This window comes from Balearica regulorum, chromosome 1 (genome assembly GCF_011004875.1).
Source record: "Balearica regulorum gibbericeps isolate bBalReg1 chromosome 1, bBalReg1.pri, whole genome shotgun sequence".
Classification (NCBI taxonomy): domain Eukaryota; kingdom Metazoa; phylum Chordata; class Aves; order Gruiformes; family Gruidae; genus Balearica; species Balearica regulorum.
Window position 1 is genome coordinate 1,517,428 of NC_046184.1, and position 13,086 is coordinate 1,530,513.

Below are 13,086 nucleotides of genomic sequence, written 5' to 3' on the forward strand. Positions count from 1 at the left end.
AGCAGGCAAAGATTTACAGCTACAAACAGATGGCCTCTCACAAACCCCGCCGGCCTCCCGACGTGTTATTTTGATCTCTTTTTTTTTTTTTTTTTAAACCCAGATTAGCTCAGCAGTATGGTTCCTCCTACCCCAAAACCACCAAGGAGGTACACGGCTGTGCGCAGGCAGGAAAGCCATGGCTCAGCACCAGGCTGGGATGGTTTTAAACGGGCTTTTTCCACAGAAAAACGCGACTGGGACCACAGCCCGCTTGGCTGAGGCGCCAGGTCCATCCGCCCGGCCCGCCGTCTCCTCAGGGCTCTCCCGCCCGCCGCCCGAAGCCCCTTCGCACCTCCTCGCTGAGGCAGAGAATGGGTGCGACCTCCCCAAGATGGCGCCCACCCCCCCCCCTCGCCCCCTGCGCGCCCCCACTCCCCGCAGGGGAGAGGCGCCGCGACCTCCCCAACATGGCGCCGCCGGCCGCCCGCTCCCCGCCGCCTCCTCCTTCGCCCCTCCGCCGCCCCGACCTCCCGCACATGGCGCCACCGCCGCCCGCCCGGCGCGGCCCTCGCCCTCCTCATCATGGCGGCGGCGCCGGGCTATGACGCCATACGTCCTCCTCCCCCCCCCTCTCTCCCTCTCCCCCCCGGCCTCCTCCCGCCGCCGCCGCCGCCGCCGGTCCCCGCCTCTCCCGCTCGCCATTGCGGCGGCTCAGGGCGAGCCGCGCCGCGTCCCCGCTCGGCTCCCTCCCCGGCCGCCGCCCGGCAGAGGCTCCACGGCGCAGGCCCGCCGCAGCGCAGCCGCTCTGAGGTGAGTGTCCTACCGCGCAATCTCCCAGCTCCTCCAGCCCGGCGCAGCCGCAGCAACGCGGGGGCCCCCGCCGGCCGCCCAGGCACCCCCGGCTCCGGCGCCCGCGCCTCCCCTCAGCGCCGCCGCGGGGCCGCCTAGGCCGCACTAGGCCCCGCCGGGGGAGAGTGGGGGGGGGGGAGCGCGGCCCCGTGGCGGGCCGTGGGCCGCTCCCGCCGGGCTGCCGGAGGCGGAGGGCTGGCGGTCGGGCGGCGGCTGCGGGGCCTGTGGGGCGCCGGGGGCTTCTCCCGGACCGCGGCCGGGGGAGCCCGGGGGGACCGAGCGGCTCCCCCCCTGGGGGTGGGGGGGGGAGGCAGCGGGGCGGGGGCGGTGGGAGGGAGGGAGGGAGGGAAGGGGAGGGCGGGTGCGGTCCCGGCCCCGGGCCCACGCGTCTGGCCGGGCCGGGTGTTGCAGGCTGCGGGAGCAGGTTGCTCCGGCCCCGCTGTGAGCCCGTCCCGCTCCGGGGAGGGAAGTTGGGTCGCGGCTGCAGCCATTTGCGGGGCTTTTCTTCTCCTTCTATTTTATTTCCCCTCTCTATGCCCCCCTCCCCCCCTTTTTTCCCCTTTTTTTCCCTTTATTAATTTTTTTCCGTTTTTATTTTTCTGACTGCAAATGGATGCCTTGTGGCAGCGTCCTGGGCCGGCGCTGCCCTTTTGTATATGAGTTGGAGAGCGGGGCTGCTGCTGGGAGGGCAGCGAGTTTAAATGCTGTTAATCATGCGAGCAGATTTTTTTTTTTTTTTTCCTCCTCTAATATGCCCAAAAGGGGGTATGAGTCTTGTCTCTTTGTTCTTGCGTTATACAACATCTGGCTTAGAAGAGACCTGGTTCGTGACTGAAGCGCTCAGGACCTTGTTGGTGTAAATAATAATTACAGGGCAGAAGTATTCGGCTCAAAATTCTTCATACATGCGGGGTTACTAAGTCTTAGCTTTCTTGCAGCTACAGATAATTTTCGTAGCGTGGGGAGATGTTTTCTGTGCACCTCTTCAAGATTTGGATCTCTGCTTTTTTTTTTTTTCCCTCGTCAACTGGAACCATCTTCGTTACTTCCAGAATTCAGGATTTTTATCTTAGGATGAGCCTTGCTGTTCTGTTTTTTGTCTCTAATGTGTTAGCCTTGCTGCTGTCCAGGCATGGTTTTAGACCTTCTTCCCGTGTCCTGGACATGGTGAGAGTATTTTCAGTGTTGCGGTGGCTGTGTGCTGTCGTTATTTTTCAGAGTTTCGTTTGTGACATCACGGCAATTTGTGTTCATCCTTACTTTAGCAGTAGTGTTACCTTGTCTTCTGGTTCATCTGCATCACATTGGCTCATTTTTCAAACCTGTTAGATTGAACTTTTAATGCCCTAATTGTTGGGGAAATAGATGAGAGAGAAATTGTTCATCTTTTTAATTTAGATTTTCATGCCTATGGTAAAACTGAGAGCCACAGGTTTTTTTCATTGAGGGTGAAAGAGGAAGTATATAATGATGGTAACTTTGGAAAGATCAGGATTATTTTAACTCTTTTTTTTTCAGAGTTTTAGTCTTGTCCATCGTGGATAAGTGTTACAGTTTAGAGTTTAATTAAATAATCTCATATGCTCATGTAATTTTCTACATGTGTTTACAATTTTATAGAGTGTCACAGTTTTTTATTGTATTTTACTGTATCGCAGTTGTTTTTCAGAAGTCTCACGTCATTTATGTACAGGCTTTACGATGAATGAGGTATGGGCTCTTACGCACAGGCCATAAATACAGCAAGCTGGGGAACTCTGCCTCATCCAGCACGCGTTTTATGCGGTTCTTACAATTTAACGTACCGCAATAGCATCTGCGCTTTACAAAGTGTGTGGCCTGATGTACATTCATGTTACATAGGTGGAATGAAGCACGGGTCTTGTAAAGCGTCGGTCGTTGGCAGCCTGGATAGAGCCAGTGTTCATGTGTGTGTAGGCAATATGATTTTTGGCATGGAGCAGTGAAAGCACTGCCTTTCTGTTGATTTGAAATCTTTCTGTGGACCTCGTTAACTCGTGGCGTTTTCACTTCGTACCTGCTGTCTTGCACAGGCGCTCCTTTGGAGGTAACTTGGCCAACTCTGCTGCCCAGGGTGCCAGTACAACAAATCCGCTGACCCCAGAAGTAAATAATCTGTCCTGGCAACAAACGGCTATACCACCAAGAAACCTTAGCGCGTGCTGTGTCGGTTGGAGGTTGCCTTTCTCTATAGCTCCATCAGGAAAATGCGTGGCGTAAACTTTTTCATAGAGGATTAAGCTATGGTGGGCAAAGGCCACTTTGCTTCTGAGTAAAGTTGGCCACGCAGGGGTTTTTACGCGCTGTAATATTGCGCTTCAATTAATTGTCTCAACTTTCCTGGACAAAAGCCCCATGACTGGTTGGCTGCACAGATGTCAACTTCCAGACTGCAGGTATTTTGGCATGAGAACTACTTCAAAGTGTTGGAATTTCATAACTTTTTCTTTCGCTCAGGAGCCTGAATCATCTTTTCTTAGACTTAAACCAGCCAGTTTCACTTCTGGCAAGCTCAAGCCTGGAAGATTTCAGCCTCGTAAGTGAAAATAAAGAACGACAAATGACTGCAGGAGCCCAGGTTGGGAGCGCTGGGGCCGCCTTTATTGTAAATCTCGCTTCTAGGCTACATCATGTCAAACTTCTGCTGCCATGTGCGTGTACATGCTCTGGGAATATCTCCATTACTGCTTCCACCTGCTCTTCATTTACCAACCGAGGGAGATTTCCGTGCAGCTTCTCAGTCTCTTGAAGGCTTTGGGAATATTTTTTTTTTTTCATTGCCTTACCCTCCTCTGATCTGGAATTCTCTAGGAAGGAAGCAGAGTGCAGTGACTCTGCCATGCCCCTGTATCCCTTTTACCAAGAAAATTTAATACTTTTATACCTAAGAATGTTGTGTGCTGTCGGTAGGAACCAGCTTGTGTTGATGATTTTTAGTACAAGAAGTACTGTAAAATTTAGCCTTGGACTTTATCTTTCTTACACTGCTTCTGAAGTAAATTCATAGGAAAAAAATACAGTTAAGGTTTCTTGTGTTACTGATTACCCAGTGCTTGAGTTACTAAATAAAATAATTTTAAAATACACCCCTTGGTCTTTTTAAATAACTTTTAAATAAGTGCTGCAGGTGGGGATCTTACTTTTACTATGTAGTAGAAAGATGGAAAATGGTGCTGAGGTGGCACTTGAAGCAGATACTTGTTGTGACTTGTGGCTCTCCTCTAATGAACTTCATTAGCTCTTTGATACATAGCCATTTGTTAAGCCTGCTTGTCTAAAATTAGGACTGGCTACGGCCACTTGTAAATCAAAATTAAGGATAAAAGTTTCCACATATTCCAGCTTAGTTTTCACACAAGATTCAGAGCTCTGTTGCAGGTTATTGTGCTTTTCCGGATCTTCAGTAAAGCTCCTCCTGCTGAAAGTCTCATGAACCACTGAAGACCCCCCAAAATGAAGGAGTCAAGTGGCACGTAGTCTCTAGCAGGGTCTCTTGTGCTGGGGCAATGTTTTTCTGTGTTTAATCCATCCACTTATGGTTTGAAATGTGGTTGTTTAGTAGAGGGTCAGTTTAATAGTTTCTCACACTCCCACTGTTGAATGCAGATGCGCGCCCTTGTCCCGATCTGTTTGTCACTTGCTTTAGTGAGTGAATTTGTGTGTCAGGTATTGTGAATCTCCATCAGCTCATTTTGCGTGTGAATATAGACCAGGTGAATATATCTTAGCAAACCCCCTGTTTTTGAAGTATTGCAAACCATAAAATGCTGAGCATTAGTAGCATCTTCTCTTTTTTTTTTTTTCACCTGAAACTTGTTAAAGGAGTAGCTGCTGCCCAAGCATTCACCCACCGTTCGTGGTGGTGCACACGCATACTCACTTATTCTTGGGCACACTTCCTCCTTTTTCAGGCTCGACCATAAGTTTTTCACAGCAGAGTCTCAGGTGTTGGATTTTATAAAATAATTAATTTAGTTGAAAGGTGCAGCAGCAGGATCAGCCTGGGCTGGGCGCCTCCGAAGAGAGGGACCCAGAACAAAGAAATCCCGGGGCAATTACACCCTTGGGTCCCACACACCCACCCCTCACGCGCTGTCCACACGTCCTTTAGTCCAATGGTGATTTTTGGTCTGGGGTCTTCTGGCGTCTAATTGGATTCTTCTTCTGTGTCCAGGCAGGCTCTTGTTGACTCGCAGTTTCTGCAGTTTTCCCTGAAGGTTGGAGCCTCCTTATCTTCTGGTTTTTATGCTCCTCGTGCACCTGCCCTTGCTGGTGGAACATGGAGAACTGAGGAGCCCCAGACTTGGAAAAACACTACCGAGGCATGAGTGTGATATGAAAATACTTCCCCATGCTAAAAGACTAAACACAGCACTGTACTAGCTGTTAGGAAAACTGCTAGGAAAATTACTGAGAAAAATACTTCTATGACAGCCTAAGGCTTCAGCAAATCTAGGGACTCATGCTAAGTAAAGCTAAGCAAACAGCACCAATCACTCTCTCTTATATTCCTAAGTAATTTATTCTAATTAAAACCTACTTATTTACATTAAAGAACTAATATTCCTCAACAAACTGTCAGCTACTTTCCAACGTAAGGCTGTACTGTTAGCAGTAGAGCATGGAGAAAGTTTTTTAGGGTTCAGAGTCGTGCAGGCTGCCAGGACTTTGTACATGGGTGGCAGGAACCTCTCGTTTGTCCAGGCTAAACCAGGACCATCCAGGCACCATTCTGCTGGTTTTTATCCACCACTCGCTAGGAAACAACAAAGCCTATTATCCTTTTGAGAATAGTACAGTTTATAACTAGGAGCAGACCTTGTGTTCTCACCAGGAGTGGTAGTAAGAGGGGAGCTGGGAGAGGATGGCCAAGTAATTGAGGTTGCACACCCACTTTGTTTTGGAGATCGCCTGATGCATTTAGCTTTATGGGAAGGACTTCTGTCTGAGGCTGGTCTGGTTTTGTGGATGAATTGCCTGCCAAACTCTTAAGGACGAGTCCCTTCTGTTGACAGAAAATGGGGAGATGGAGGCTATATCTGGTGGAGCATGTAGGAGTGATAGGCATCCTGATGTGCACTGACATTTTGATGTCAATGAAATACCGTGTTTTGGTTTTTTTCCCCTCCTGTAAGAAAGATCTAGCTGTACAAAGACTCTTAGAACGCTTTGGATGGAAGGTGTATTCCATCTGAGCATTGACTCTATTGGATTGAGAAGTCCAGCATCTCCTTTTCTTCCTGTTTTTCATCCTTTCTTAGACACCACAGTGTTTTCAGTCGGTAATGGAGCCTATTTTTGTGCTGGAGGATGAAAGCAGGTGGCTCCTCAGTATGGAGCATGGTGAGGTGTGTTCTGCTCTTGGTGCTGGGCTCTGAGCCCCTGCTTCCTCGCGTTATTTTTGTTGGTTGTTGATTACTTTCTGCCTCTGTGAGGCCGTGTGTAAGGCAGATGTGTGAATTATTTTATCTGTTTGCTCTGTGTGCTGTCTGTATTGCCTATAAATAATAAATGGATTGCTCAGATGCTACAGACTGATAGTGACTTGGAGGGTAACTCAACTTTGTCAGTACTGTTACAAAATTCATCTGACTTCAAATACATAAGCAGAAAAACATAAAAGTGTATTTTCATTTATAAAGCATGCTTCTTGCGTGTAACCCGTGTGATCAAGAAATGCAATCCAAAAGAAACCGAGTCCCTCCCACTGTTTATTACATAACCGTCTAACTAAAGTAGTCAAATGGGGATGACTTCCAGGCTTGGAAAACTTCCCCATAGTCTGGGTCAAAAATACTTGCAAGACCACACCCCCGGAGTCTCCGCGCTTTATTTACCTTGCAACATCTTCTGTAGAGGAACAGTGTGTAAATTAATTCTTCTCCCCATAAGTTTATTCTTGGCATGAGCCATTAGAGTCTCCTGCTGCTGCTTCTGCAGCCGCTTTCTTGGGCTCAAAGAAAATCCTTTAACTCCTGGTTTCCCTTTTGAAAGAGAAGGGACTTGAAATAGTGCTGCTCCCTTTCCTCCCTAGGAAGACCTAGCTGATTCAAAGCTCTTCTCATAGTTGCTTTGGGTTGCAAGTTTTTTGTTTTTTTCAGGCTTATTATTTCTGCATCATGAGTATTCATGGCAATCGGCAGGTAAATCAGTAAATTGGGTCTCTTGCTCTAGAAGGAAATGGTGTATGTTCCTGTGATAGCTGTAATGCTTAAACCCTGATAATGAGAAGCATATGTAGATGGAGGTGGTGGTGAAGAAATGTGAAAGACATCTAAAGTACAAAATGTAGCAGCAAATAAAAATTCGTGGTCCATTTTCAGTGTATCAAATATAGGGTTTTGCATTGCAGGAACTCTAAAAACTTTGAGTTCCCATGGGATTTGCATGCTGTGCTATGTATTCAAAGCAGGAAAAGCCCCACTTGAGCACTGACTTAAGGTGGGTCAGGACTGGAAAACAGTGATGGCTCAATCCCGGATGTTCTCTGCACGCGTGGGAAGTTTGAGATTCTGGGGGAGTACAACTCCTGTGAGCCGTTGTCATGGTTTAACCTGGCAGGCAGCTAAAACAACCACACAGCCATTTGCTCACTCCCACCCACCCCACTGGGATGGGGAGAGAACTGGAAAAAAAAAAAAAAAAAAGGTAAAACTTGTGGGTTGAGATAAAGACAATTTAATAGGACAGAAAAGGAAGATAATAATAATAGAATATACAAAACAGGTGATGCACAGCACAAATTGCCCACCACCCAGAACCAATGCTCGGCTAGTTCCTGAGCTGCACTGCCTCCTGGCTCACTCCCCTGGTTATATACACAGCATGACATCACATGGTATGGAATATATATCCCTTTGGCCAGTTGGGGTCAGCTGTCCTGGCTGTGTCTGTCCCCTCCCAGCTTCTTGGGTGCCTTCTCCTTGACAGGGCAGTATGAGAAGTTGAAAAGTCCTTGGCTGCTTGGCAACAACTAAAACATCAGTGTGTTATCAACATTATTCTCATCCTAAATCCAAAACACAGCACTGTAGCAGCTGCTAGGAAGAAAATTAACTCTATCCCAGCCCAAACCAGGACAGCCATACTGACCCGCACCCCTTCCCAAACTAAGAAGGAAATAACTGTGCTTAGTAAGAAGAGTATTAGCGGGCGTACTCATGTGTGGGATTCTTATAACCCTGCTTCATTTAACAGATGGCTTGGGTTTTGAGTGTTCAGTTTTGGAGTGTGGAAGACAGCTGAGTACTAAGCAGGACGCTTGGAGAGCACGGTTGCATACTTAACAGGCTCTTTGTCAATACTAGAGAGAAAAATGTTTGAACCAGCATTTAAATCCAGTGTGCAGGTACTTAAGACTTAAATAACTCAGACAAATCTCTTTGATCTAGTTGGGCTGTAGATGCACTTTTTTGCCAGAAAACACAAATCTTAATCCTGTGTAATATGCAGCTGCAAATGCAACACGCACTGGATTTCCTCGCATACCTGGTGCTTCGTTAACAGAGGTGACACTTTCCTTTTTCAGGGTCTTTGCTCATTAGTTCCCAGCGGTTTTGCTGGGGAGTTTTTCCTCCTCAGATGCAGTCTTTTGCAGGGCAGGCAAGCAGATGTGTTCTTGAACCACAAGAAACTGTTGAGAGGGAGCCTGTCCTTTTCTTTTTCCCAGTTCCAGGTGCTAAGGGGAGGACGTATCCCATTTTTTACTGTTACTGAAGCGAACCTCGCTGTACGCTGTCACCTCAGATGCCCTAAAGGGCACCCCAGGGTAACCCGTAATGCCCGTTTTCCTCCGCCTGGAGGAGAATCCCCAAATTCTTCCCGGTGTGAATGCAGGTATGGTAGTTGGCATTAGAGGCTCTCTGCAGACCTGTGAATGCACAACCCCTCCTCTTAAACAGCTGTAGGAAAAAAACCTTAGGTAGAATAAGATCTTGAAAACAAATGCTATTGTAGTGTGTATTTTCCCCACAGGATTTAATTTTTTTTAATTGAAGACAGAAAGGCCTGGGTTCCTAATCTGTTTGTTTACAACATAGAGGGCTTTAGTATGTCTTGCAGTATCAGAGGGCAAATGAATTGAAAGGGTTAAAGTCTAAAACTGCAAAAGATATATTTTGTTTGGATTTTTTTTTGTTTTGGTCTGGGACAGCTCATCACTGCTTAATCCATCGCGCGGGACCTTCTGTACACACGGGTTGAATACCTGTACCCTTCTTCATCCAGCTAAAGTGGCACCACCCCGCCTAAAACCAGCTACAGTCATACTTGTGTAACTCATCCTGGGTTTAGGATCAACCAGACCGTATTAAACACCTCCCCGAACACTGCATCACTAACAGAACCATCAAGGACGTGTGGGCCAGCCTTGCCATTTTAGGGTGGAAGTTAGATAATTAAATGTGGTTAGGGCTGTGTCATCTGCCTTTACTGTGTGCTAATCCTGTTGAATTAATGCAATGTGAGGACCCAGTCCTTAAGGTGATCCATCTAGCCAAGGTTGAAGACAGCAGACCTCATCCATGCTGGACATTACGGTTAACATGATACTTCACACCTCCACGTCTCGGTCTAGACGAAGCCGTGGTGTGTCACATCACCATCCTCTCGCTCCAATCCCTTGGTAAAACACACTTCCATTATGTTTTTCTGTGGTAGTCCAGCATAACCACTAATCCTCTCGATAAAAGAGGATTAAAACTGGGAACATTTGCACCTTAATGCAGCCAGCTAGGGCTGCGCTCTGTCTTTTAGGCAATAATCCTGTTGGGACGAGGGCTGTGCCTTTGTGCAGTGCCAGGAATGCTGTCGGCGATCAGCAAATAGCAGCTCCGTCGGCAGTTGCGCTTATTCGGTTAGTAATTCTTAAAAGACCACTTTGTGTGTTAATTAAAAAAGCTGTATCGACTAGAGATCACTAACTCACATCACACTGTTAAAATGACTTCTGGGCTATGCCCAGAAAGTAAAATAATTTGAAATTGGGATTTCTGTGTCGTTCTTTAAATAAAATGAAAGAATGTGTAAGTTGGCAAAATATTACCTTTGAGAATGCCATTTATCATACGTTATGTTTCCTAGACTCATGTCAGACTACACATCCTGCAAAGAAATTTTAGGGAAGGAGATTCTGCCCCAGGAGTATCTGGTGGTAAGGGAGAGTCACCTCTGCATGTCGCACCCCAAATGCTTAACGTGAAACCTGCAGAGCCTGGGGGGATGCACGGGGAATGCTAAATGAGAATTCCACCTTGTGGTTTACGATTTTACGGTGTAGTTTGACTTCCAGTTTTGGATTACACTGGCCGGCTGACATGGGCTGGGGTGTGGTGGTATGCCCTTGCTGTTGGTTTCTGAATGCTGAATGTGTGCTAACCTTTTTCTTGGTGTCTTCATGGGGAGGATTGATTCCACTGTAGGACTCTTTAATTTTTTATTTTTTTTTAACTTATGTGAATTGCTTAAAATTTGGAAGAAAAAAAAAAAAAGACTCTAAAAAAGCAGACTCCTCCTGCATGTACATGCTGTGCTTTCCCTGTGAGCCACTATTGCTCTGGTTGAGGCAAGCAACTGAAGACAAACTGCTTTGGCAGCCAGTCCAGCCCAGTTCAGCTGCTGGGGTAATTTAAAAATGTTGTGGTATTTGGTTTGTTGTTTTTTTTTTTCCTGGAGAGGTTCACGTTCTCTCCGATGTGCTGGTTCTGCTCCCTGCTGGCCTGGGCAGGAGGGAGACCAGGCATCTGCTCCAGCTTGCCTTGTGCAGCGGGATGGAGTGCTGAGGTGAAGTTCTCCCCACGCTTGCCATCGCCTTTGTGCCGAAGCCTGAGAAGAGTCCAGGTAGAAACCACTTCACTCTTATGTTCAGCCTATAGCTTCCTGCTGGCATTTGGTGCTAAATGCATGAAGTTAAGCTGCAAAAAAAGACCTGTTGCAAGTTGCATCGTACATCATGAAATGAATGTCCTATCACATTGCCAAATGGTGGCTTTCAGCAGAAACTTCAGCAGCAAATAGGAGTTTGTATGCCTAATAAATTTGTGTAAAATCCGATTTGTTTCTTTTCCAGACTTTGTGTGTGTGAAGTTTTTCCTGCAGTGTGATGTATTTGCTCTTTTATGTGAGATGCTGATAAAAAGAGCACATTAATAGAAGGGGTTTTGGTTTTGTTTTCTAGAATCAATTTTATTTTAGGTCTTTTCATGCTGAGACTGGTAGCATAGGGATTTTTTTTTTTCCCCAACCTAATTAAAAGGATCATTATACTAATATTATGCCACAGGAGGACGCTGTGGAATGAGAGCTGGTTTCTGTAGTTCCTCTTAGCGCTTGAGTTACCGTGTCTCTGCCGACATGAGGCATCTGTCCACGTGCCGCCGTGAGCCAGTGTGAAATAAGATGTTCACTTCAATCTTGATAGGAGAGGTGTAAACTAGCGTGTCTTATCTTGCCTTTGTGCAGGGTATCAGTTGTTGCTGCTGACGTGAGGCAATGTCTCAAGTCCCGGAAAGTCAGTCCCAGCTAAAACCTTGCACAGCTTCCAGAATGACACAAACTTCACCAAAAAAAAAAAAAAAAAAAAAAAGAAAAAAGCCATTTTTAATGGATTGAGGTGTAGGCCAGAAAATTCCCTCCGTGAGCAAGGGAAGACCTTTTCCATAGCCATGAAAAAACAGGATTTTTGGATTTAAATGTGCATTTTAAATGAGTTGTTGTAATGATTAAGATATTAATTGATCTTGTCCCTGAGGAATGGCATTGTTTCCTTATCCAACCTGCAGTGGTAATTCCTTCTAGGCACAATTTTATACGAGAATGGTATCAAACGTATCCTGAAGGCAAATTAAAGAATAATATTTAACCAGTGAGAGACGACAATGCAACGTGACAGGTGAATATCATGGAAAGAGCTAAGTCTCTGCTATTGGGAGTCTGAAACCTCCTGCTGGGGAGGACGTGAACATCCTCTTTCTTTTCTCCTCATGGAGGAAAGACCAGGAGAAGGTCTGGGTCTTGTTTGTTGGTAGGTAGCACAGCTGAGGAATGGGACATGGGGTTTTTTTTTCGTGGCTTTTGGTTGCAAGCTATGCTCACAGAAGCCAGTGTGGTTGTAATCAGCTGGTGTAGACCTCCTGCCATCTGAGATTTCACCTGGGAGTGGTTTCTTAACCAGCATTGTCAGGAAACATTGCGAGCAAGCTCTGTGCCCGTGTGAGTCAGGCCTGGCTGCGAGGTGGACGTCTCTGGACGAGATGTGGCTTCTGGGTACCAGCCAGTGTTGGTCCCAGATAGAGGAGAAATGCAGCTGGGACAGCACGAAGCCAAGACCGGCCATCTCTCCGAGGACAGAGGTTGTCCTCTATCCTCCCCTCAACTGGAGGTTGGCAGCAACTCTGATTCAGACCATCTCAGGAGCTATCAAAACCGCACCGGTTCTGGCTATTGTAATCGGAGAGTAGACACAAGTCTTGCAAGACTCATAAGGTTTGATGAATGCCAGTGATTCCAGTCATGGCTTCTCTTGAAAATCACGGTGTACAATCTCTTGGTTTGTGTTGCCATTGTTTCTGAATGAGGTTAGTTCTTCATGGTTAGTATAACCATTGAAATCTGCTGATTAGAAACTAACTGTATCAGGAGGTATGTACTTGCTTTAAAAAATATGTAGAGGGCTTTGTGCCAGACTAGCAAAAAGCAATACCGGACAATTTCAAAGGTATAATTACACTCAAACAGGATTTGATTTTATTAGTAAATGGCAAATGATTAATTTCTCAGTGGATCAGTTTTCACTTACGAATTATTCCAGGCTGTCTTTGCAGGGAATTTGGAATTTATCTGGACATACAGCCGGATATTTGAAATAGCTTTTTAAATAAAATGTTCTTATGTACTAAGTGCATAGGAAGTGCTTTTTAATCTGATTGAATACGTGAAGTATGAAATCTAGTTAACTGAAAAAACTGCTTCACGTCACGTTGGCCTGGATCATCAAAGGTATTTTAGATTCCTTCCTCTCGCGAGATGACACCGGTGCTGATGGTCGCTGCGGCAGGCAGACGGATGAGCTGTTGCAGCTGCAAACAGTTGGTAGGTCTTAAAATAAATCGAGGCGGTGTGGTCTACCTTGCTACAGCGAGCTCTTAGTGGAGAGGAAGGCAGCTCAGCAAGGCACATGCTTTGCATGTGTGAAGCCCCGTGTGCCACCACCAGCATCTCTGCGACCTGCTCTGCTCC

General features: G+C 46.6%; 1 protein-coding gene across 5 annotated transcripts in view; it reads left to right on the forward strand.

Annotated features, from left to right (window-relative positions):
* Positions 1-619: 619 nt before the first annotated feature.
* The window catches only part of NRF1 (nuclear respiratory factor 1), a 75,808-nt gene continuing 63,341 nt past the window's right edge, over positions 620-13,086 (forward strand). Inside the window, exon 1 of one of the 5 annotated variants that reach the window (XM_075750794.1) lies at positions 620-792. The gene's annotated coding sequence lies outside the window, so the exon portion shown is untranslated. The remainder of the gene's footprint in view (positions 793-13,086) is intronic. The other 4 variants (XM_075750742.1, XM_075750874.1, XM_075750955.1 and 1 more) reach the window with 4 other exon arrangements.